Raw genomic sequence first — 26,711 nt, forward strand, 5'->3', positions numbered from 1 at the left:
CTTAAAAATTAAATTTTTATATTTTCTTAATTTAAGTAACGTTTATTAACAGTCTTACATAAAGCATCGATGATTAAGAATTTGTATTTGAAATGGAAACAGGAATTTCCTGTCCAATATGTAATTAGAAACAAGAAGGTGTGCATTATTCTTTAAAAAATGGTTAGTTTTATAATTACGAGATGTAGGTATCTCAAATTGTACAAGAAGAAAAGGATACCCGAGGGATTTGAACCAACGCACAAATATCCGCTTGTTGTTTACATGTCTATACGCTACCGAATGCGCTATCTGATGAGTCTCAGTGCGGAAACGATTGCCTTGTATATAACTCTGGGAAAACGTCAAAGCCGACTATCTCCATAAATTTATGAAAATCATTAACAACAGCCTATTTCTCGGCACTTTTTAGCCTTGTGCCACGCTCGTGTTTCACTACGGAACTGAAAGTAGCCTCAGCCGTTTTCATATTGCGCAGTAACAGCTCGACCACAACGCTGCAGAGGCTGTGACTGTACACGATTTTTGATATAAGAACTACATAGCTAAAGCGTAATTAACAAAAACATTGATGGCTGTTAATACATTTGAATATCTTAAAGTTTAATTTAATTTAGCTTAGTAATAACACATCTAATACATAAGCTTGACCTACTTCCAAGAGCGTGACAACGCCAGTGTGCGTGTGCTACGACTCCTGACCAATCATCGCATTTGTGTTTGTGTACATCAGGTTTATTCTTATGATGAACGGATTATACACTACTGTCCATTAAAATTGCTACACCAAGAAGAAATGGAGATGATAAATGGGTATTCATTGGACAAATATATTATACTGGAACTGATGTGATTACATTTTCACGCATTTTGGGTGCATAGGTCCTGAGAAATCAGTACCCAGAACAACCACCTCTCGCGGTAATAACGGCCTTGCTACACCTGGGCATTGAGTCAAACAAAGCTTGGATGGCGTGTACAGGTACAGCTGCCCATGCAGCTTCTACACAGTACTACAGTTCATCAAGAGTAGTGACTGGCGTATTGTGACGAGCCAGTTGCTCGGCCACAATTGACCAGACGTTTTCAATTGGTGAGAGATCTGGAGAATATGCCGGACAGGGCAGCAGTCGAATATTTTCTGTATCCAGAAAGGCCCATACATGACCTGCAACATGCGGTCGAGCATTATCCTGCTGATATGTAGGGTTTCGCAGGTATCGAATGAAGGGTAGAGCCACGCGTCGTAACACGTCTGAAATGTAACGTCCACTGTTCAAAGTGCCGTCAATGCTAACAAGAGGTGATCGAGATGTGTAACCAATGGCACCCCATACCATCACGGGGGTGATGCGCCAGTATGGCGATGACGAATACATGCTTCCAATGTGCGTTCACCGCGATGTCGCCAAACACAAAGGCCACCATCATGATGCTGTAAACAGAACCTGGATTTATCCCAAAAAATGACGTTTCGCCATAAGTGCACCCAGGTTCGTCGTTGAGTAGTTCACCATTGCAGGCGCTCCTGTCTGTGATGCAGCGTCAAGGGTAATCGCAGACATGGTCTCCGAGCTGGTAGTCCATGCTGCTCCAATCGTCGTCAAACTGTTGGTGCAGATGATTGTTGTCTTGCAAACGTACCTATGTGTTGACTCAGGGATCGAGACGTGTCTGCACGATCCGTTTTCAGCCATGCGGATAAGATGCCTGTCATCTCGACTGCTAGTGTTACGAGGCCGTTGGGATCCAGCACGGCGTTCCGTATTACCCTCCTGAACCCACCGATTCCATATTCTTCTAACAGTCATTGGATTTCGAAAAACGCGAGCAGCAATGTCGCGATACGATGAACCGCAATCGCGATAGGCTACAATACGACCTTTATCAGAGTCGGAAACGTGATGGTACGCATTTCTCCTCCTTACACGAGGCATCACAACAACGTTTCACCAGGCAACGCCGGTCAGCTGCTGCTTGTGTATGAGAAATCGGTTGGAAACTTTCCTCATGTCAGCACGTTGTAGGTGTCGCCACCGGTGCCTCCCTTGTGTGAATGCTCTGAAAAGCTAATCATTTGCATATCACAGCATCTTGTTTCTGTCGTTTGAATTTCGCGTCTGTAGCACGTCATGTTCGTGGTGTAGCAATTTTAATGGCCAATAGTGTAGTTTCTGTTATATGTGTTGGAGAGCTAACAATCACACATAGATTGTAGGCTTTTATAATATTGAAGAATTGTTGTCCTTGCTTGATATGGTTCAGAAAATCAGTAGTAAAATCTCCACACAGTATGACTGTTTTCTCAATTATCTTGAGTTTGCCTAAAGCATGATCCAGTTGCTTGAGGTAAAAACACTTATGTTGCTAATAGGAGATCTGTACACACGTAAAATATTTTTTTTTAGGAGCTCTAACCCAACAGCTGATATTTCAAAGTCTCTTTCACAAGCTACAGACCGAAAATCTACATTTTCTTTTCCATATATACAAGTTACTCAATGTTATGATTCCACTCTGCAACTACTGAGCTAGCTACTAATGAGTTTGATGGTAGGCTTTACACGTCACATAAAATAAAGGACAAAGAATTGAAGTTTGGAGAATTACTTTTTTTTATTTTAAGTAACAAACACATTCGTGAGCGAAAACCGATATCTTAGATACTGAGAGTAGGTGGAATGTAAGGAAGTTTAATCTTTATTGCTTACTGGCTCTTATGTGGACTGCTGGCCATAGTGTTGGTGAATCTTCTGGTTGCTGGGTGGTAATAGTGTGGCAGCTGGTTGATGGACGTGGGTAGTAGTAGCTGAAGGTAATCTCAGAACAGGTGTCTCCAGGCGTGATGAGGCTTTTGTCGTCGGCAAGGATTGGACCCATGTTGGCCTAACTTGCTTGGTAGAAGTCTTTGTGGTTTTCCCATTTTCCATTATCTCCACGGTGTGGTCTTCTCGTTGTAACAGTGGGAAGGGACTGGTTTACAGTAGTAAGAGCCACAATTTGGTAAGACTAGTGCCGAGCATTCGAGTATGTTGTGGACTAAAATGGGGTATTCTCCATGGCACGAAACAGGTGGAATCTTGGATACATGTACTTGGAGCTGTTCTACCAGCTGTGGCAGTTCGTGTGTGGAAGGTAAAGCTGCAGTTGTGAAGAACAAGGGGCACTCAATAAGTAATGCAGGACATTTTTTCCTCAGCTAATTTCGATAAAAATGCCTAATTTGCTGTGGGACATAGTTGAATATTTCCGCTTCAGACCCTATACATCCATGAAGATCCAAGGAGTAGGGGCACTACATGTAGCCTTCAAAATGGAGGTGCATTCCAAGCAGGGAGCTACCACTGTGTTTATTTTGGTGGAAAACTTGAGCATCACAGACATTCGAGACACTTGCAGAATGTTTACAGAAACCTGGCAGTGGACAAAAGCACAGTGAATCGTTGGGCGGGGCCTCTGTCATCTCACAACAGGGTCACGCAAATCATTTAGCTACAAAATAGCAGGTCAGCAACTGGAAGCAGTTAATTCCATAAATTATCTGGTAGTACGCATTAGGACTGATTTAAAATGGAATGATCATATAAAGTTGATCGTCGGTCCGAAGAAAAAATTCAAAGTCACACCTTCAGCCACTAAACTCCTGGCGACGGTCTTCTGGGACTCTGAAGGGATTATTCTGTTTGATGTCCTCTCACACAGTGCAACATTCAACTCTGAAGTGTATTGCACTACCCTCAGGAAATTGAAAAACGACTTTGGCGTGTTCATGTAAACGAACTTCTTCATCCCGACGACGGTGCAAGGACTCACATAAGCTTGCACAGTCAAGAGAGCTCACAACTGTTCTTCATAATCGACCCTACATGGACTTCAATTTGTTTGGCCCAATGAAGGATGCATTCCGTGGGAAGCAGTACAAGGATGATGGGTCGTTTATTGATTCAGCGAGACGTTGGCTCCAACATCAATCATTAGAGTGGTACCACATGGGCATTAATGGGTTGTATTAAACAAATGCTGTAGTCATGAATCTGCAGTATGAGTGGTGGTATGTTCCTTATAGTCCATGGAATTCGACAAACTACATATTCGCGAAAAGGAATCAGCCACGATGTTTTCTGTTCCTGTTTTGTGACACACATCCATCGTTAACTGGCTCACAAATTCGGTATACGTCTGACTAATATTCTGGGATGAGAAGACTACAGCGTATTTTGGGTTGGTGTAAATTGCTACAGGACGAACTTCATTCAGTTTGTGAAGGAAATATTTAACAGTTCCGTAAAGTGCAAGCAGTTTTCTGCCATATGTGTTCCACCCCTACTGCACTTGTTGCATACCTTTGAAAAAAAAGTGTTGCCAATGTTCACCAAACTGTTGGCATAGAGCTGCATCTGCTGGTGTTCGGGTAGTGTCTGTAACTGTTGTCAGGGGAGCAGAAGGCACTGAGTGTGCAAGGAGCACTGCACTATTCAGGTTCACCTGAAACCCATGGAAAGCTTTTTGCATCTGTAGGAGCCACTTGAGGAATTGCCGGCCAATGGTGGTACGACCTGCAGTCACCTGTGCAAGAGGCGTTTGTATATCCATCGTCGCTGGGAGGTGGCTGTGATATATGTTGACTATTCCCAGAAAACGTCGTAATTGCTGGTACTCTGTCAGCTTTGGAAGGTCCTGTGGAGCTGCCTATCATCTCTGGTAGCAGACGAATGCCATTTGTTGAATTTGTATGCCCTAGGAAGGTCACTTCTGCTTCAGTTATGACGAACTTCTCTTCATTCGGCACAATTTCATAGTTATGCAGCCTCTGACACTTTTCCTCCACATGTCATCCATGTGCCTCGTTGCTTGGTGGGAACACTACAATGCAATAAACGCATGAAAAACAAAACGGAAGTCCATTTGACAGCTCATCAAAAATCGTTGCCATGTGTTTGTGGGATTTTGTAGACCAAATGACAGAAAAGAAATTCAAGTAAACTGAAGGGTATAATTACAGCTGTCTACACGATGTCGCAAGGTGTTACAGGTATTTAGCCTTATCCTTTGTATCTGTCTATGACGCTGAAAACTTTTGCGCCAGTTGACGCACACTTAAAATCTCGTACATTCGATATAGGACACCTGTATGCCACTGGCGTTTAAAGCTTGATAAGCCCCATCATATGACCACAAGCTATCTTTCTTTTGAACAAGGTGCATAGGTGAAGATCCTGGACAGTCGAAACGATGGATTATCCCAGTTTGGAGCATTTCTTGGAATATGGCTTGTGTTTCTGTTAGGCAATCCAGGGCAGATCTTTGGAAACGCTGTAAAACAGGTTGGCAATGTGTGGTACTGTTATGAGACACAATGTTGTGTTTGATGCCACTATACTGTGCTGATATCCGTAAATCGGTTAGAGACTTCTTCTGCATGTTGTTTAGGTGTTGCATGTGTACATGTAGTACCAACGCCGTGGACATACCGACTGGTTTGTTGCATTTTGCCTGGTCTGTGTGATGATGTTTTGCCTGTTGTTTATCTTGCATCCATTGCTGATGACCCCCGTTCTAACCGCGATTTGTCACGCCTAATCCAGATTGCGATTGTCACTTGGGATCCTTGCTGACCGAAACTCCTATGGTATCATCAAAAATTAATAAAGTTGTCCCCAGATGTTGCCAGCACTGTAGTGTGTCAGAATCTTAGTTGTTTACTAGGTCTTTCCCCCATTTCTGCTCCACTTGATCCTCCCTGACCTGCCTTTCAGCTGTGGCGTTTAAACTAAGTAGTTCTTCTGAAGCACGTGGCAGGCAGTAGGGCATGATAGTGGTACAATATTATTTCGTTGTCTTGGGCGAGCACCTCATCCATAGCTCGTGATCGAAAGTAGCTTCATTTGCCAATGATATCATGATCACTTTTGCTGACCTCCACAAAGTCATGTATATCGTATCATCCTCTTCAAACTTGTTTACTGGTTTATCTTCGTGCAATGCCAATGCTACTTCATTTGTGACAATATTTCCTGTTCCTAAATGTACAACATCAAATCGTCAGAAAGTGTAATTGTACCCAATGTACCTTGTAGGTGCTGCCAACATTCTGAAAGGGTTTTGTCTCCTCTTATTTCTACAGAGGACTTGTCCAAGCCTTTGGTCTACCAATGGACAAGGGTTTGCTGCCAGCTCCACCAATGTCTGACACTATTTCATTATTCATTTCATATCCCTAAAAATAACTACACTCAGATATTTGTTTGAGTTCACCAATTCTAATTATGACTCATTGATCTTGTGGACATAGGATACATAGGATCCAATTTTATATTTCCAAACTTTGAAAGCAAGCCTGGGAGGTTCCTATCAGTTTTAAAATTTATCAAAATCTGACTGTGTATTTCGCAGCTTCCTTCAGACAATGCTTCATTATAAATAAATGCCTCATCCATAGCTTGAAGTCACTATTGTTATTGTCTGCAAGATAGTTAATATACAACATGAACAGTAAGACTTCAAAATCATTTTACTGGGGTTCACCCAAAATTACTTCTACATCTGTCAATAACTTTCCATTCAATTTAATATGCAGTGTCCCCCTACCAGGAAATCCTCAATCCACTCACAAAGTTCGCATGATGCTCCATATGATTACACTTTTAATAGAAACGATAGGTGTACTTCTGAATCAAAAGCTTTTCGAAAGTCAAGAAATATTACATTTACATGATCCTCTTGATCGATGACCTCTGAGGATGTCATGTGACAAGTGGGAGCTGAGTTGGCATGGAGGACGTCCTTCTGTTCGAAATATCTCATGCCATTTGAGATCAGAATGTGTTCAAAAATTCTACTACCGATCGACGACAAGAATATTGGATAATAGTTTTGCGAATCACTACTGCTACCATTCCTGCAGCCAAGTGCGAGTTACGTTTTTTGTAACTACTGGACACCTTTCTTTGTTCCTAGGTCATACTGTATCATGATTAAAAGAGAAGTGAACTCGGCAGCAAATTTGGTATAGAATCTATATGGATTTCTTAAGATCTTGGAGCACTGATCAGTTTCAGCGATTTCATCTGTTGCTCAAAACCGCTGACAGTAATATCTACGTCATTAGTAGGAGAATTAAACTAGAACATTATTCTTAGATATTTCTGTGTAAAGAAGCGTTTGAAAATTAAGTTCAGCATTTTTGGTACCCTCAATTTCTGTTCCTGAGTCATCTATGAGTAGCTGGACACAGTTTCTGTGTATTTCTAGAATTTATTAGGGGTTTGTGAAATCTCTTCCAAAAAGTTGTTGAAGGCCTTCCTGACAACCAAACACATTTCATTCAGCATCTCTCAAGCTACAGCATCATATTTTGAAGTGATGCCACTGCAGGTACCACCATTACTATAACTGCAGTGGCGCCGGGGGCTGCCATTTCCACTGTGATGGAACTTAACGGTTACTGCTGAGTAGTTGCCCTAACAAACAGCATTCCATATGAATAAATCAATTGTGACTTTGTCTGATATTGATCGTGCCTTCGATACTGAGTTATGCAAGACTCTGTTTAAAAAGAGTAGCTTGATGTAGTCACAGGGCTGAGCTGCACATGTCTTCTTTCATGCCCTGCAGGTAATTCGCTGTGTATAATAACCTGTAGCTATGATCCTGCAGTCAAAGTCTATGCATTGGCTAGAATTGCGCGTTCATGGAATAAACAGAAATATAAAATAAAAGTTAAACGAATAATTTAATAAAAATATTTCTGTTCTAATGTCTGTAACTGATGAAGACGGCAGAGAATTATGTTGAATAACATTTATTGAAGAAAAAACGTAACCATAAACCAGGAATATGTTGAACAGTCTGACGGTGTCACCATGGGCAGCCTTCTGTCTCCTCTGGCGGTTAACCTTTTTATGGGGGATTTTGAGGAGAGAGCAGTTGAATCAGCGGTTTGTAAACCAACTGTTTTTTGAAGATACGTTGATGATATTTTTATAGTGTGCCCCCACAGAAAAGAAAAGGTAATGGCGCTTTTTCATCATCTTCACTCCATCCATGAGAATATTCAATTTACTTTGCAACTAGAGAAATAAGGCTGCCTTCCATTCCTGGAAGTTTTGGTTAAACGGAAGAGTGACAACTCGGTGGGACAGTCTTTCTATCGTAAGCCCTTTCATACTGAACTGTACTTGCATTCTTCAAGTTCCCATCGCCCATTGCAGACCATGAGTCTACTTAAAACCCTTGTGCACAGCACAGAGCACATACGGTGTCGGTTGCAGAGAATTTGCCTAAGGAACTTGCACATTTAAGGACGGTGTTAAGAGACAATGGATACTCGACCCAGCAAATTAACAGGGCCTTCTCAACTAGTGAATAAAGAGGAGAACGCGCCAGCCAAGTCTCTAGCTTTTCTTCCCTTCGTTGGAAATATCACCTTCAGGATAGGAAGGATTCTTAATAATTTTCATGTGAAAGTGGTTTTCCGTCCGCCTTCTGAGATTTCGGTTTTGCAGGGATCGGTGAATGATGATCTGTTACTGCAGATGGCGGGAATTTACAAAATACCGTGTCAATGAGGTGTGGGCTATATAGGAAAGACAACACGTACAGTGGAAGAACGGTGTACAGAACATCAACGCTGCACTCACCTACTGCAACCCAGTAAGTCTGGAGTTGCGAAACATTGTATTTCTAACGGCCATTCAATGGAGTACGACAAAACTTTGATTTGGCCACAGCAACAACTTTTTGAGACTCCATTATCAAAGAATCCGCTGAAATACGCAATGTGGGAAATCTAATGAACCGTGACAGTGGTTACCAATTGAATAACCCATGGAATCTCCTCATCTCCGAAATTTGCTCGAGACATAGACGCCAGAAGACTTCGATAGCTGCGGCCAGCGACAATACCGACGACAGCTGAGTATTATAGTTCCACCAACGAAAGCGCTGTCGCTGGGCAGAGTGGCCCTTCTGTCTCTGTGACTGCAATGCATGAGCGGCAGTACTATCAGCGCACTATATAAGACGGAGCGGAGAACGTCTTCATTAGTCCTCGTTCGGCTCACCTAAAGATGGCTGGCAGTTATCCAGCCGAAATATCGTGCAATGAAGTTTACGACGACCAGCTCCAAGCCCGAAGTCTTTTTCAATTGTGTGGACTTCTTCACCGCCTGCAGAGGGTTGAGGGCTGTAAGATAGCTCACAACTGCATCAAATCACTAAGAAATGATGTAACTGTTTTTTTTAAGAAGTCCTCTGTATTTTGCTGCTCAAATAAAACAATTACTCAGTTAGGGAAGCACGTCTCACATTAAGTAGAATGATTACTCAGTATCGCCTTAGCGCTCAGGAAAAGTTATTTCACCTTTGATTTTATGTGTTATTGTTGAACTGACGATTACATTTAATTCCAACCTTTCTCCTGCTGTAGATGCAATCAAGCAAATGCAGAAGAGCATTCTTACATTACATACATACATACATTTTCTCCTTTAAATTAATTTCGTTTATGAACCAAGAAATGAAAAACAATTTAAGGCTAAATTCGCCTCAGGTATGTAATTTTTACAACAAAACTGTTCGAATCCCAATAATCATCTAACTAAATAAACAAAGGTCTTCTCGATTTGGACACAGAGTATATGAGAAACACTACATTGGTAATGATTCTATGTGTCCTCAATAGAAGGTTAATGAACCACTGTTGAGGACTGGATTGTAAAGATAACTTAATGTTTGACTTCCATCAATACATTAAACAATATAATTCCCATTGTTAGATACATTACATTTATCTAACTATCTTCACCTTATATTATATGGAGTCTCCTGTGAATAAATATTTATCTCTCAATGAACATTAAATGACCTCATAATTTACAGAACATAATTCATCCATTTATTTGTTAAAAGTCATATATTTGCTGCAATAAAGCTTAACACTATTATATACTTGGGTATTTTCATTCATAGTTCTATCATATTGTACTATAATGACTATTAATTACAAATGTTCAACTGAAAACTCATAATAGGTTAAAGCTTCATTTAAATACTGATTTACATTCATGCTACTATTACCACAGAGTTTAAAGACATATTAGTATCTTTATTAGAAGTTCACTTTCTACACGTTTGATGAAATCCATAACCACTCCTTCCTTCTTGTATCCTCAAGAATATAAATATTTCTCATACTGAGGTTTACACTCATCTTAGGCTTTAGTAAGCTGTCTGGGACATAGACATTGTGTTTAAATGGTGTTACAGGTTCTTGTAATTAGAACTCCAAGCTAGTGCTTCCTATTGTAAATGTTTAAGAAGAAATTTAATTTTGATGGTATCAGCCCGACCCTTCCATCTCATTTGAACTTCATAAATTCTCTCTCATGTACTATAATATCTTCCAAAGAACTGGTGATAGTGTTAGTGAATTTAAGTTTCTCATGTACATTTGATTTGTCTACTTCTTGTTAGTAGTCCTCCAAATTAAATACAGCATTTTTTCTCACTATTTACATCAGTAAATTCTGTATAATGTCCTAATGTCTCGATCTCATCACATATATCTGAGAATTTGATACTCATACTTCTGAAATTGTTAGCTGAATATTTTTCTAGCTCAGCATATAACTGTTTAGATCAGTTTAATATTAGTGTCTGTGCAGTAGAATGTTTATCTTCTTATGTGGATATCTTTTCCAGTAATGTTTGGCCATGGTTTATGAGCTTGGTTTTTAAATCTATAACACTATCAGATAATTGCATTGGGAAGCTTCTACTTGAGTTTGAAGTGTAGTTATACTACTTTTTAATTCTTCCATTTGTGCATTATTACTTTTATGTAATTTTTCTGTTTGAGTTTTGATATTATTTCATAATTCTTATAATTTAGCAAATTGTAGTGGCACCACCGTCTAGGATGGGGAAAGTTAGTTTTGTGCGATATTCGGAGCATGAATTACAGCCAGGTGTGGGCCGGATTGCAGTAAGTTACTCATCTAAGCAGTTGCAATGGCAGATAGGGGCCATGGATGCATAGAACTGCTGGTGAGGGCGCACACACATGGCGCAAGTGACAGGCAGAAGGCACATACAAGATTTACGTGACATGACACAAAGCCGAGTATAAATAGGTGTTGTTTTCTAATGAGTGTGGCAGCTCTCCTGGATGGTGGGGCGTGTCACACTGCCAGACTACACGCAGCAACAGTTTAGGCGAGTGTCCTAGTCCACGGCAGGTCTTTGGTTCGACCCTCTGAGGCTGATGCAGGATCCGCAGCCAGCCAGCGGCGGACCACTCTTTGGCTCACTACCGAGGGCAGTCGTCTCGGGTCCGGAGACTTCTGAGGCGAGGGGTACAGATTCGGACGCCGGATCACAGGCAGTCGTTGCCGCCGTGTTCTCAGCTATGACAGAGAGGAAGAAGCAGCAATGGGGCCAGCCAATGGTTCCCGGCGGAACAGTGCAACTCACACCGAGCAACGCTGAGTCGGCTGCTGGTGTAGCTATCTTGACGAAATCAAAACTCTGCAGCTGGCATACAAGCCTGGCTTGATGCAGCGCTATTCACTAGGTCACTGGGGCGGTGTCCTCAGCGTTGCTGGGCCCTGTGACGTGCCTTGAGGTGAACAGAGCATTCTAGTGGAAACAAATAAATCATTTGGAAAGTTCTCGCCGAGTTTCAATGTGACACATTTGGCGTCTGATACCGCTACAAGATAAAGCCACTATACATTCCTCCATCTTTTGAGTGGTGATGGGCATACAGTAATAACAACAATTTGCCTGTTAAATCATTTTGAAGATCGTTACACAATTTTATCCTGCACAACGCTCGAAAGAGGTACAGCTTCAATTATACGTACCAAATGTAAAAAAAAATTCAGCTTGCGGGACTTTTCACAGGTTATCTAATGAGGTCCGCAATATGTTATCGACGATTTCAATATAGAAATGGGGATTAGCGATCACTACATCACCATAGCAACTATGACTATGTAAGATCATAAATCAGTCAAGAAGGCTAGGAGGGTGTTTCTGCTGGATAGAGCAGATAAGCACCAATTATCATCTTACTTAGACAACAAATTAGCATCACTTATTACCAGTAAGATGGATGTAGAGGAATTATGAGCAAAGTTTAAGCAGATTGTTAAATGCCTAGTAAGTGGGTAAAGAATGAGAAAGATCCACCAAGGATTAATAACAAAGTTCATAAATTGCTGAGGAAGCAGAGGCTGTTACACTCTATGTTCAAAAGGAGGCACACAAACAACGACCAACAAGTGAAGTTCAGTAGTTATTCGTGTATCTGTGAAAAGATCTATGCTTGAAGCATATAACAATTATCAGAGTCACATATTAGCAAATCTGACAGATAATCTGAGAAAATTCTAGTCATACATAAAATTGCTAAGTGGGCCTAAGACTTCCATTCAGTCCCTTGTTGACCAGTCTGACGTGACAGTTGAAGATGAAAACCGAAGTCTTAAATTTCACATTCAAGAAATCATTCACGCAGAAGAACCTTAAAACATACCATCATTTGGCCAGAGGACAGACCCCCATGTGGACGACCTAGAAATAAGCATACCTGCTGTAGAGAGACAACTTAAGGATTTGATGATAACAAACAAATCACTAGGGTCTGGATGGAATCTCAATTAGATATTGCAAAGAGTACTGTATAGCATTGGTTTCTTACCTAGCTTGCATTTATCAAGAATATTTCGCCCAGCACAAAGTTCCAAGCGAGTGGAAAAAAGTTCAGGTGTCTCTGGTATATAAGAAGAGTGAAATAATGGACACATAAAATTAAAAATCAATATCCCTAATTTCTGTTTGCAGCAGAATCCTTAAATACATTTTCATTTCGAATATAAAAAACATTCTTGAGGCTAAGCAGCTTATGTCCACGAAGCAGCATGGTTTCAGAAAGCATCGCTTGTGCGAAACTCAGTTTGCCTTTTTCTCACACGATATACTGAGAACTATGGATGAGGGGCAACAGACAGATTCTATATTTATAGATTTCAGGAAAGCATTTGACATGGTGCTCCATTGCAGGCTGTTAATGAAGGTACAAGTGTATGGAATAAGTTAACAAATATGTGAGTGGCTTGAAGACTTTTTAAGTAATACAACCCAGTTTTTGTCCTCGACGACGAGTGTTCATCAGAGACAAGGGTATCGTCAGCAGTGCCCCAGGGATAGGACCGCTGTTGTTATCTATATACATAAACGATTTGGTGGACAGGGTAGGCAGCAGTCTGCAGTTGTTTGCTGTTGATGCTGTGGTGTATGGTATGGTGTCACACTTGAGTGACTGTAGGAAGATACAGGACGACTTAGACAAAATTTCCAGTTGGTGTGATGAATAGCAGCTAGCCCTAAATGAGGAAAAATGTATATTAATAGAGATGAATTGGAAGAACAAACCTGTAATGTTCAGATACAGTATTACTAGTGTCCTGCTTGCCACAGTCACGTCGTTTAAATCTGGGTAACGAAACAAAGCGATATAAGGTGGAATAAGCATGTGAAAACTATGGTAGGGAAGGCAAATGGCCGACTTTGGTTTATTGGAAGAATTTTCGAGAAGAGTTGTTCACCTATAAAGAAGATTGCTTATAGGACGGTGGTGCGACCTATTCTTGGGTACTGCTTTAGTGTTTGGAATCTGTACCAGGTCGGATTGAAGAAAGACATCAAAGTAAATCAGAGGAGGGCTGCTAGATTTGTTATCAGTAGGTTCGAACAAAATATAAATGTTACAGAGATGCTTCGGTAAACCAAATGTGTCATGACAACAGTTATTTCAGCACATGATTATATCTTGTTGTTGACTAACTTGGTATGGCTAACAAATTTTCTTTGCTTATTTTGTTCCGATAATTCATAGTTATTTAGTTTTTACATATCACGGAATCACTTCTTCTGAAATATAACAGTTATCTTGTGTGACACTACAGTATGAGTTCACCTGTATCTTCTTTGGCATTTACTTCCATTGCTCTAGGCTGTGTTGTGTATTTCTTCGTTATTTCTTGCAAATTCCTTCTTATATCCAAAAGCTTTCTTATTTCAGCTCCTCTTATACTCATCCTTCACTTTGGGTGCCAAATTGAAAAAAAAGAGTTTCTGATTGTGTTTTGTAATTGAATTTTCACTTCATGGCGAACTGTTAACCATATGCTTCTCATGCTCAACGTCTACTTTACTTGAATCTTCGAATGTCTTATTATACTTTCTCAAAGCTGTGAACCTACTATACCCTTCCACTAATTATGCCATGTGGAACTTCATCTACATCTATTATCTGTAAACCACTGTGAGGTGCACAGCAGAGGTTACATCGCTTGTGCCCATTATCAGGGTTTCTTCATATTCGATTTACATATGGAGCGTGGGAAGAATGATTGTTTGAATGCCTCTGTGCATGCAATAATTATTCTAGTCTCATCCTCACGATCCCTATGTGAGCTATAAGTAGTGGGTTATAGTATATTTCTAGAGTTACCATTTAAAGCCAGTTCTTGAAAGTTTGTTAGGACAATTTCTCGGGATAGTTAATATCTATCTTCAAGAGTCTTCCTGTTCAGTTCCTACACTATCTCTGTGATACTCTCCCATGGATTTAGCAAACCTGTGGCCATTCGTGCTGCCCTTCTCTGTACATATTAAATTTCAGCTGTTAGTCCTATTTTGTATGAACATCACACAGTTAAGCTATAATCTAGTGATATATGAGTGATTTGTAAGCAGTCTCTTTTATAAAACTTCCTGGCAGATTAAAACTGTGTGCCCGACCGAGACTCGAACTCGGGACCTTTGTCTCGGTCGGGCACACAGTTTTAATCTGCCAGGAAGTTTCATATCAGCGCACACTCCGCTGCAGAGTGAAAATCTCATTCTAGTCTCTTTTATAGTTTGATTGCACTTCCCCAGTACTCTACCAATAAACCAAACTCTACCACCTGCTTTACCCACGACTGAACATATGTGATCAATCTATTTAATATCCCTACAAAGTGTTACACCCAGGTATTTGTATGAGTAGGCCAATTACAACAGTTACCCATTGAAAAAAATGGAAATGTGTGTGAATTTCTAAGGGACCAAACAGCTGAGGTCATCAGTCCCTAGACTTACACACTATTTAAACTAACTTATACTAAGAACAACACACCCACCCATGCCCGAGGGAGAACTCGAACCTCCGGCGGGAGGGGTCGCGTAGTCAGTGACATGGCGCCTCTAACTGCACAGCCACTCCATCCAACGTATCCATTGATATTATAGTCATATAATACTAAGTTTCTTCGTTTTGTGAAGTACAAAATTTTACTTTTTGGGACATTTCTTGGCTGTCTACAGCCAAGGCCTCAAAGAGTGCTCACAACTACTCCAAACTGCTACGAAATGATGTAACTGTCTTTTGAATATCACTTCTGTATTTTGTTGCTCAAATAAAACAATTATACAGACCTCACATTAATTAGAGGAACATATCATAAGTGAATCTTATGACATCACCTCAAATAGTACATTGAATCAACTTACATTTCAGACTTAAAACAGTTCGACTGTTTTCTTGTAGGCAACGTCTCTTTCTTTCTGCCGCAGAATACATCACCAAGCCACTGCGTCAAAAAACTAAGTGACATCTTTATGGCAAGTCTTCGTACTTTTCCGATGTCCTATGTCCGCACCTATTTTATCATCCATGCATGAAAATCAACATGAAGTTTGCACAGTGATGGGTTCTCTATCTGTTAAGTGCCTACCACATGTTTTTCAATATTCTTGAGGAACTGGAGTCAGAGCCTCCAAGTATCGAATCAGTAGAACCAGTGAAGTAGAACCCTTGTCAATCAATCTGAACAATCTAATAGCTGCAAGTACTGATGACACTCATGCAATGACAGATTTAATAGTAGCGTTATTGTCTCTAGAGGTCAACACACATGGGTAAAATATTCTACTATTGTCACTAACTCCACGTTAGGTTATGATAAGACAGAATTGACAACAGATAAGGATAATGAAGAGGTGAAATTAAATGTAAAAATAGAGACTGAAAAGTTCAATGCTCATATCTCAACCCATATGACAAAGTTAACATTGGAAGTAAGGCTCGACATTAAAGAACAGATTACCCAATGCCAAGTACAGTTAGAGCAGCAGATTGGATGCAAAGCCTGAAAACATCATCTCAAAGGTGAATTCAGATGCGAGAGAGGTGCACAAGAATTTTGATGTATCCACTAAGGAATCTGAAGGACAGGTCATAACAAGTTTGGAAGTTAATGAAGCTGTCTATGGCACTTTCACTGTGCAAACAGCTCTAAAGTACAAAGAACACAAGGACAAAATGGTGAAAGAACTCAGTATAAGTAATAACATAATGGTGGATCAGCATACTAGCTTTAATGTCCATAGCTGAGATGAGTTGCATGCTGGGTGCAGAGCAAATAACACGTGAGTCGTTTCAAACGGAACAGCTCGCACGTGTGGAGTAGTTGACGATAAAGTGGTCAAAACTGACAAGAAAGTTTCAGACCTGGCAAGAAATCTATTACAACATTCGCCTGTAACCTCACAAAAAACAGCATTCTTTCGTTGTAGGAAATGTAATTATTTTGATCTGCACGGAAATGTGCTTCTAAAATTATTCATACAGGATTTTATGGATGTATTAATGGTATCACGATCACCACAAGAACAAATCTCCTTTGTAGCACGACATTTCAGAGGGGAAGCCGTTAGGTGGGTGAATGAAGGAAACAAAGATTGTAAGGATTTAAAACAGTTTAGGGAAAAGTTTTTAAATAGCATTGTTCTTCAGAAACTTAGTGAGAATTGCCAGTGGATTTCTCGAACAGAAACAGGATCATGGTACAATGACATGAATACTGGTGGAATACAACTAAGTATCTTGACACAGACAGGGCTATATAACTGATTGCTGTTCTATATCTGAGAAAGTTGGTTTCAGCAGGTAACTACGATAATTGAGTTCATTTCCTCAAGGGAGTAAAATGCTTGCATGGCCAGTATGGTTGCCAGCAGAATGGACATTAGCATTATTAGAGTGGCATAAGAGCTGTGCAAATTATGCACGTCTAAGGCTATGGACAAAACGTACACAACAGGCAAACGAATGGTATGCATTATGAAGACAATGCTGAATTCCACATGTCCTGTTAAATTAGGCTCTATGTTGGTGTAGGATTGCGCATAGCCATAGACAATGAGATCTGGATCCCAATTTTAGGTAGAAGAATGGCAGATAATATTCACAAATTGAATGTAAATGCATTTCGGAAACTGAGCACTACAGTTGACCTTAATGGTGTCTGGAAGAAGATAAACTGATTAGCCTGTGGGGGGTGTTTGCTGGGGTGTTCTAATGACCTTCACCAGAATGGAGAACCTGGTATCCTTGAACAACGGGGGAGGAGCATGCCTGCAGTGCAGGGAATGAGCACAGTGCAGCTGACCATGCCAGCAGTGGTTCAAGCCACCATGACACTCTTAGCGAACTTTGCGCCGATGATAGTTTCAGAATTGTGAGGCTGTTCGACGAACCAGAACTGACTACAGAAAGAGAAAGAAAGAAAGCAGCATAACAGTATATAAAAGAGTGAAAAGGTGACAGCACTTTGAATTGCAAGTGAGAAAACTTGTCAAGCAAGTAAAGTAGAAAGTACAAGAGTACTTCTGGTGGGAAGTGACATATTCCGTAAATGCGTATCTGATGGAGATTCTCAATGTCATCTGCCATTAAGACTGGGTAACAATGATGTAATGCTTTCAGACTTCCAGGCCAAGTGAGAAAAGTACAGTACCTTTGTGAACTTTTGCTTCATGACAAGATGCTTAGTGCATTGAAATATCTGTCTACAAGAAGAGTGAAGCTGGAAAATTCGGTAGCTATTACAACAAATACGCAATAATTAAAGACCTGTTATACGAAGGAGAGCCAATGCACAATCCAATTTATGTTAATCGTATTACAACAGTACTCACAGAGAGTTTGGAGAATGAGTTATTATTCAAGAGCAGTTCCAAATTTTGAAAATTTCGCAAGAATGCATTGCCAAACAAAACAGACACAACAGTATTGGCAAAATCCATTGTTATAATCTTGAATGCTGCAAGGAAATTGTCCAAAGCAATCTGGTATGAAGGCACCCTACCTGCGCAAGTTAAGGATGTTGTCATAGAGCATACTTTCTTGTAATTCTGAAGCTGTATGCTAACATGCTTATAGGTGTAGATTTTTTGAATTGTATTGTTGTGAGTCAATTATTATCTCAGTTACACAAAAATATTTGTTCAGGGACAAACAGTACTGGCACCATTGTTGCAGCAAAACAAACAAGTCATGAGAACCTCTGAGTATGGCCACATTCAGTAATAGAAAAGAAGTATACAGGGTAAGTTTAAATGGTCTTAGGGTTAAAAGGGAAGCAGAAGGAGGGCTATGAGTCAACATGTAGACAGGGAACTACTTGGAGGTAGATAGATAGATGACAGTGGAGGAGGCATCACTTTAATGAAAAAATCATGGGTTTCCCATGTTTGGGAAGCTTCACAGTTGGGCTATTGTGTACACCTCTACTGTATTGAACAATTCTTTCTCTCCTTGTTCAGTATGCTTCCTCTTTTCTCTGATCTGCTTCTTACATCTTTCCAGTTTGTATATAAGCAACAGAGAACTTTACATGAAATAATTGGTCAGGGAGTAACGAAATAGCAAGAGAATATGTCAAGCAGATAAAAGGTGTATATGCATGGTGATAAGTTAGCATAAGAAAACTAAATTACCACAACCAGATAAATGTGAATAAAGGTTTGAAATATAGGAAGATAAACGAAATTGAGATGAAGTAGAAACTAGGCTCAATTCAATATACCAAGACAATGGAAACAATGCTCTAAGACACTGATGTCTGAATAACATTGGATTGGTTGAAGTTAAAGTGCTTGAATGAATGAAGGAAAACATAGAGTATGTATGAGGATGAGGATTTTGTCTTAAAAAGATGAGTTTTTTGTTCAACAGACAATTGAATAATCTGTTAATATTATGCAGTAGACTAGGGAAACAGAGACTGAGCGCCACAGAGCGTTAGACTAATATCAAGTGGAAGAAATCACAGTATGTCATGTTTTTGGTAAATTCTGAACTGAGATGCGTTATATACCAGAATAGCGTGAAGGTTTTTTATTCAAGTAGTTTTAAGGTTTTCAGTAAGATGTAAAGACTGAGCAGCTAAGAGTGCCAAAATAGGTGAAGAATAAATTATATATCTATATAGAGGTCTAGCAGTTAAGTAAACAAAGCACTTCCAACTGGATATTCAGTCAGTCAGAATAGGACACGACAGAAACCCTCTGAGACAAGTCGAAGGAGTAGATAGTTGTTATCTTTGTTCAGAGTAAAAGTCTGCACCATTACGTAACAAATTATTATTATGAAATGGGCATAGCCTCATGCACTTATTGAAAACTTATTAACTTTAATACATTGTAGAAAATAGACATTCCTAACATAATTTTAAAGTAAATAACTCCACTCATACCTTCAGTGTGATATTTGAGCCTGCTTTAGCTGCACACAAATGGATGATTCATGGCAAGCCTCATATCTTCATCGATGGATTTGAGTCTCTCTCTCTCTCTCTCTCTTCGATGTTTTCATTTTAGTCAAGGCCATGAAGCCCGCTTCACACAAATATGATGACGGAAATTGTAATAACATATTGACTGTCACTTCAGCGACAGTTGGGTAATCACTGGTCATTGACAACCACAATGTGTCCAAAGACACGTTAAAACATTTTGATTTTAAGTTCTGCACTCAAATCAGCCAGTTCCTCTTGTAAACATGAACGTAAATTATCTGGAAAATAATTCCGAATCCAGGAATGGATCATGAAACAAGTTAAACTCCTCAGTACTCTCTCCAAAATATTTTTGAAATTCTGCTGCAAAAGTGCTAAATACTATTTAATTAAACCAATTAACACCTCATTGTCATCAGTAAGGGGCCTTATTACAGATGAATAAAGCTACTACTACGACTACTACTTATAGTTGGGAACATCTCATAGGATCCATTTTTCAACTGTCTGTATACAAATTTAATTTCTTAATAAATCTTTGAATATTATCCATACTAATCAGAATATTTTCGTTTCTAACTTGAATTTTTTTCTGTTTAGTTCATTTAAGTCTACGAACTTATTAGACATCCGTTCAACATCCACAAATAAATCCGCACACTCGTGCCTTTCAACAGTAAAAAATGCAAGTACCTCATCTCTAAGTTCAAACATTGACTTTAACACTTTACCTTGAGATAACCATAGTGCCTCTGTGTCTAGAAGAAGTGTAATGTGATGTGATCCCATTTCTATACACAAAACGTTAAAAAGCAGCCTATTTAGGTCCCACAATTTCGTGGAAGGTTCGGCTTTTACTACTTCATCCATTACAAGATGTCAAAGAATTAGCAACAATGGTTTCACAGTGATTGAAGTAATTGTCAGTTCGTAAGTTAGAATTTACTTCACCTACTTTACCCATGAATATTACAGTCTGCCTGTCATAGAAGCCACTCTGTTTTTACAAACACTAACGCAATCCTCGCATGTCAATTCATCATGGAACTGATATTCACTAGTACCTCGAAATATTTCTTCACCATTTACTCTTAAAGTAGTCATTTGTAAAAAATTAATTACTTTCAATTACATCCCCATCAACACACCTTATACAGGCAACAAGCTATGTGTGATCATCAATATCAGTAGACCCATATTTATAAAGTGAGAACTTAACAACTGACCTTTACTTCCTCCTTCAAAGTGTCTTTGATGTCACTGGAATTGTCAATATCTTGGCAGCTGATTGCATCAGTAGAGAGAGAAATTTCTGAAACAATTACAGCTATTTTTACGATTTCTTCATACACTTGCATTAGCAAACGTTTTTGCTGTATGTATTGCTTCTTGGTCTTTACAATAATTTCGGCGCTTTTTGCAAAACATGTATCGATGCAGTCATGAGCTTAACTTCTTTTTTATTTTGTTACAACAAGCGAAAAAATAATTCAAATCTTTACTAAAAACATAGTAACGTTTTGTTGACAAATGACATTTCAATTTACTAGGAACAATAGCATCACTACCGAGCTTTTCATCACTCACAACACATTTAGTGATTGAGCAGGTTTTGTCATCACATAAAAAAATGTAAAATAAATAATTATCACTATATTTTTTGAACAACTTCCTATTTCTTTTCTGGGCTTGATGGTTGCACTGAAGGCTGACCATTAACTACAATGAACCTATCCATATCGAAAAAAAGTTTAATAACACTGTAATAGAAAACATTGGCACAGCAATCACAATATTCACACTACTATAGAGCCAATGTATGAGAAAAGTGAACTGCAATGCTTCAACAACGGAAAGTCGAGAATGGAAAACAACAATATTGTTCAACTGAAATACTGTATTTTTGTCTGACAATGTTAGGGTCCTCTGGCAGCGAACAAAAAGAGTAACAAAGTTTGAGAAGCAGCAGCAAACTGTAAAAATACATAAAAAGGTAGCAAAATAATAAGAGAGGGACAATTTTGGTGATTCAAAAAATTTTAGGAAAATGCATGTACAGTCAACTGTACACAGAAGATGTGTATTACAAAGTGTTTTCATCCTTGTGGCATCGTCAGTGCAGTGGAACCGGCGAGAGTACAAGTAAAGTGCAACAACGCTGAATAAATATATTATATATAATTTCTTTAAAAATATAATTGTTACCAGTGTGTATTAGATAGTTAAAGAACAAACAGATGCCTTCTATTTAAAATCGAAAAAATAGATTTCATATAGTTTCTTTAAAAACATCAAAATTCGCAGTATGACTAAAATCGAACTCTCTTAATTTCTTACAATAAGATATAAAACAAGTTATTTTATTTTAATCTTAAGTTCAGTTTAAATCGCCAAGAGATGTAACTGACATTTCCATGATGATCATCTGATAAAAGTTAGAATTGTGACTTGCAGTTTCCCTAATTAACTGTTGAATAATTAAAGTCTCTCAAAATGATTACAGTATGATTGGGAAAATTACCTAGAAGTAATCTATGGTTTTCTCTTAAGGTTTCAGGTACAATAGGAGATGAATCAGGTGGGCGATAGAAGGCTCCAATAATCTTTTTATGCCCACTTCTGATTCTGAGTCCACCTCAAACAGTGACAAATACACCACCTCCCATATGCCTAACTTTTGGATACGCACTTAAATTTTTCCCAAGACTCTCACTGCTATCAATTTTAAGTTTCAACCAGCTTTCTGCACCTGGTATTTTTTGAACTTCACTGCTTTTCATGAGCTCTTGAAACTCTAGCATTTTTTGCGAATTCTTCGGCAGTTTGTCGTTAGGATTTTAATACTCTCATCTTTGGGAGGGATTTCATTCGATTTTACACTGATACTTCATGTTTCTTAAAGCTATCGTAGCCTGGATTGGATGGGGAGTGGCCTAATCTAAAAAAAAAATCCTTGTTTGCACCTCACACATAGTCAGCTACTTGAGTAGTAGCCTCTGATGTGTAGTGCACATTTGACCCATTTAGGGGGACTCTACAGTTCTCAACCTTGTGGCCCAAGCCCAGTAAGTCACTGAACTTCTAAAGTCTCTGTTTCAGTCCTTCCACTCAACTCAGAATCAAAGGATCACGATCAGTTATGGGGAGAATGCTGCAGATTCTGAGCATTGAAACTCCATGCACTATGCTGGTCTTCTGAACCTTATCTGCAGTTGGTTTACCCTGTTCCCTCAATGGCTGCTGGAACACTCTTCAACATGTTGAATGAGGTCCTCAGGCCTGCACACTGAGTGCACCTGGTCTCCTTTCCTGTCCCTTGCCGCCATTTCCCTAAGGGGTACAGTCATTCGCCATATGCTTAAATTTCCGACAAATAGTAGATCCCAGTCCATTTGTGTATGCCTTTTCCTGACACTAGCCAGAACAGGTTTCCCCAAAATAGGTGAAGTTAGCGCCACTGGCTTAGTTTCAGTTTCTGTTTCAGTGAAAGATAGCACCTCGAACTTGTTGGTTATGGGGATCAGTGGAACATCCTGACTCCTCCTTGGTCCCCTTTAAATATTATTTTTTCTATAAAGTGAGATTTGAAAACTGTTAATTGTTGTTTCAGATTGTCTTTAAAAATCGTAATGAAACAACTTTTGTCTATTTTTGTTTTACCACACAAGTAATAATGAAAAGTATTTGCTATCTAAGCTCAGTTAAATAGCATTTCGTGTGTTACAATTTTTATGTAAGGCAGAGTGAGGTATTAAGACTTGCACTGATGTGCATAAACTTATTTAGCATCTATATTAATACTGACTGAGAGAGAAATACTTTACTGTTTTATTAGTTAATGCTTCAGTGGCTATATGTATAGCAAAACTCTTTACTGTTCACAAAAATATTGTAAGTGCCTACATTAGTCCAGGACAAGTCTTGAGTTGGACCTCAAGTCAAAATTCAGCAAGAAAATATTTAGAAATTGTACTGCTCAGCTTCCCTGCTCTTCTGAAAAATGAAACAACTTAACTTAAATGGGTGCAGGTCATGCGCCTTTGGCATGGTTACATTAAATTCATATTTGCCACGTAATGGTGGCGGCTGCAGCTCGTTGGGGATGATGCTGGAACAGCCAAAAATACTAAATGCTGTAAAATCTTGATGAATAAAAAATTAACATGACCTCGGATATCATTATAATGTTACTGTAAGACACACAGTTTTTATTGTATAGTTATTCTTTGATGAATACATTCATTACAAAAACAATTTTTGATAACTAAAATACATATTACATTTTCAACACACAATCATTCTTAGCGTTTTGCATATGTTTGTTAGAAAAAGGCTTACAGGAACCCGGAACCTAAATATGATGAAATTTTGGGTTTTCAGTTTATTGTGAAATAAAGTACTACATATCTTCCTCTTTAAAATGACATATTAATCTTACCTGTAGCTCAACCCCAAGTATTGAAAATATTATTTCAATAATGTGCTGTAGAGGGCATGTCGCGACATTGAATTTCCATGGATACATGTACATTGAAAACATCGTTTTTCATAACTTCCGGTCTTTCCAAAGACTTTATATTATGTTGGCAACATGACTGGATAGGCAGTTGTTTTGTCTGAGTATTGTAGTCTTTGGATACTGCTGTTTACATTGAGCATTTGGTGGTTATTGTACGATTTGTGTTGTATTTCTGTTACGTAACTGAAACTTATCAAATATGCTTCGATTTAGTAACAGAGTTTACAAGAGGAAGAAGCCTCCTCTGAGGTACAATAGTGGAACTGTGACAATTTTTCCGACCTTGGGAAATGATTCTGAAAATAGTTAGGTTATTCATGAAGTGAAATCTACTCATGTCTCTAGCACGAGCAAGAAGTTGCATAGATCAACTGAAAAATACTGCAGTTTATTGGAGAAGTGTTGTGAGGATAATGTGAACGAAATAATTAACATTTCATTGCTCTGAAACTTGATTGAGAGTCCAGAACTGTGTAAGGAATGTTGCAAGTTGAGTATGTCAGTAAATGTCAAGCGACTCATAGGACTTGCAGCAGAAATCTGTCTCCATTGTACTAGTTGTCATTACAGTGTTTCATTTTGGAACTCAGAATATGTAGAAATAGGTCAAGGTGAAACTGATAGTGAGAAAAGTAAGTACTATGGTGTAAATATTAGATGTGTTTATGTTCTAAGGTCAATCGGGAAGGGATACTCTGCTGGTCAAATGTTTTGTGGTGTAATGAATCTACCACCACCAACAACGAAATTCTCAAAATATAGCTCGGTTGTTGGATCCTGTGTTGAAGATATTGCCCAAGAATCCACGAAAGAAGCAGTGGAGGAGGCTGTAGCGGTGAATGAAGAAATTCCAGATGTTCAGAATCCTCGGGACCTGACTCTCACACTAGATGGTACGTGGCAGAAGTGCAGGCACACTTCACATAATGGGGTAATAACGGCAACAAGTACTGATACTACAAAAGCTTTAGATGTTGTAATTAAATCCAAGCACTGTAGGTGTCCTAAAAGAGTGAAGGATGAGCATGCAGAAAACTGTTGAAGGAATTACAGTGGGTCTAGTGGGGCCATGGAAGTTTCTGGTGTGAAAGACATTTTCAGTCGCTCTCTTCTGTGGTACAAGGTCAGATACCTGCAGTTCCTGGCTGATGGTGACTCGAAATCTTTTGCTGCTGTATCTGAGCTGAAACCTTATGGAAATGATGTTACCATTACTAAACAGGAGTGTGTAGATCACGTTCAGAAACCTATGGGAACAAGGCTGCGTCGTCTGAAGACCACAATGAAAGGCCAAGTACTCAGTGATGGAAAACCTTTGGGTGGAGCTAAAAGATTTACAGACGAGGTAATACACAGATTACAGGGAGTCTATGAACTGGCAATAAGACAAAATACTCACAGTGTTGATGCAATGGAAAAGGCTGTAATGGCACTTTACTACCACACCTTATCGACTGATGAGGAACCACTACATGGACTGTACCCACAGGGACCCAATTCCTGGTGCAAGTACAACAAATATCAGGGATCTGAACGTGTATACAAGCATTATCACAGTCTACCAGAAACTGTCAAGAACGCTATAAAACCAATTTTCAGAGATCTTTCTGCAACTGAACTTTTGAAGAAATGTCTCCATGGACATACACAAAATCAAAATAAGAGTGTGAATAATGTAATTTGGACCAGAATCCCAAAAAATGTGTTTGTGGAAATTCATACTCTTCAGTTTGGAGTATATGATGCCAATCCTACATACAACAAAGGTAACATTATAAAGTGCAATGTGCTGCAGAAGTTGGATGTGATGCCCAGAAAGTACATGGTGAGTAGAATGATGACGATAAACAATGAGAGGAAACGGGATGCTGAAAGGAAAGAAAAGGAGTGTGAGAGGCAAGCCAGACAAAGAACGAAAGGTGCGAAATGAAGGCTAGATGGGGAGATGTCCAGTGACAGTGAAAACCCCTCTTATGGTGCTGGACTTCACTAAAATGTTAGTGAAACTTTGAAACTCGTTTTCCACAATTTCACTTTTTTGCCATATAAGGAACATTTTCTGCTAAACTATTAGAGATTAAGACTTAAAAGTTTCAAGGAATGTAAACAGTGGCAATATACACCTTGTATGAAAGCCTTTTTGTGATACATAATTGGTAACAGATTTTATTTCAAAGATACTGTGCCAAAAAGTGTGTCAATTATTTTCAGTAACAAAATAATTAATATCTTCCCAAAAAACACCAATAACTTAAAATTCATATGGTACATGGTATTAAATATATGTAATATTATAGTGCAAAGGTTTCGTCATTCTGGTGTTAATAGTTCATAAGAAAATGTTCCTTACATTTAACATTGGAGGTATAGGACGTTCTGGGTCCTATTAAGTCGTTGCTTATTGTTTATAATTTGTAAGGGCATGTCACATAACCCCCTAGTATGCTATGAGTACACTTATTCAAAGTTTGTGAGTGGCATACCATAACATTTTTTATGCACAGTTTATAAGTTCGTTGCACACATTTGTTGGATGACTTTACATAAATTGTCATCTGATG

General features: G+C 39.0%; 1 protein-coding gene across 2 annotated transcripts in view; it reads right to left on the bottom strand.

Moving 5' to 3' along the window:
- Nucleotides 1–24,159, bottom strand: part of LOC126365888 (negative elongation factor D) — a 227,673-nt gene extending 203,514 nt beyond the window's left edge. For both annotated transcript variants that reach the window (XM_050008594.1, XM_050008600.1), the window contains exons 1-2: nucleotides 24,070–24,159; nucleotides 20,858–20,943 (exon numbers count right to left, since the gene is read on the bottom strand). The gene's annotated coding sequence lies outside the window, so the exon portion shown is untranslated. The remainder of the gene's footprint in view (nucleotides 1–20,857; nucleotides 20,944–24,069) is intronic.
- Nucleotides 24,160–26,711: the final 2,552 nt, after the last annotated feature.

This window comes from Schistocerca gregaria, chromosome 4, assembly GCF_023897955.1.
Source record: "Schistocerca gregaria isolate iqSchGreg1 chromosome 4, iqSchGreg1.2, whole genome shotgun sequence".
Classification (NCBI taxonomy): Eukaryota; Metazoa; Arthropoda; class Insecta; order Orthoptera; family Acrididae; genus Schistocerca; species Schistocerca gregaria.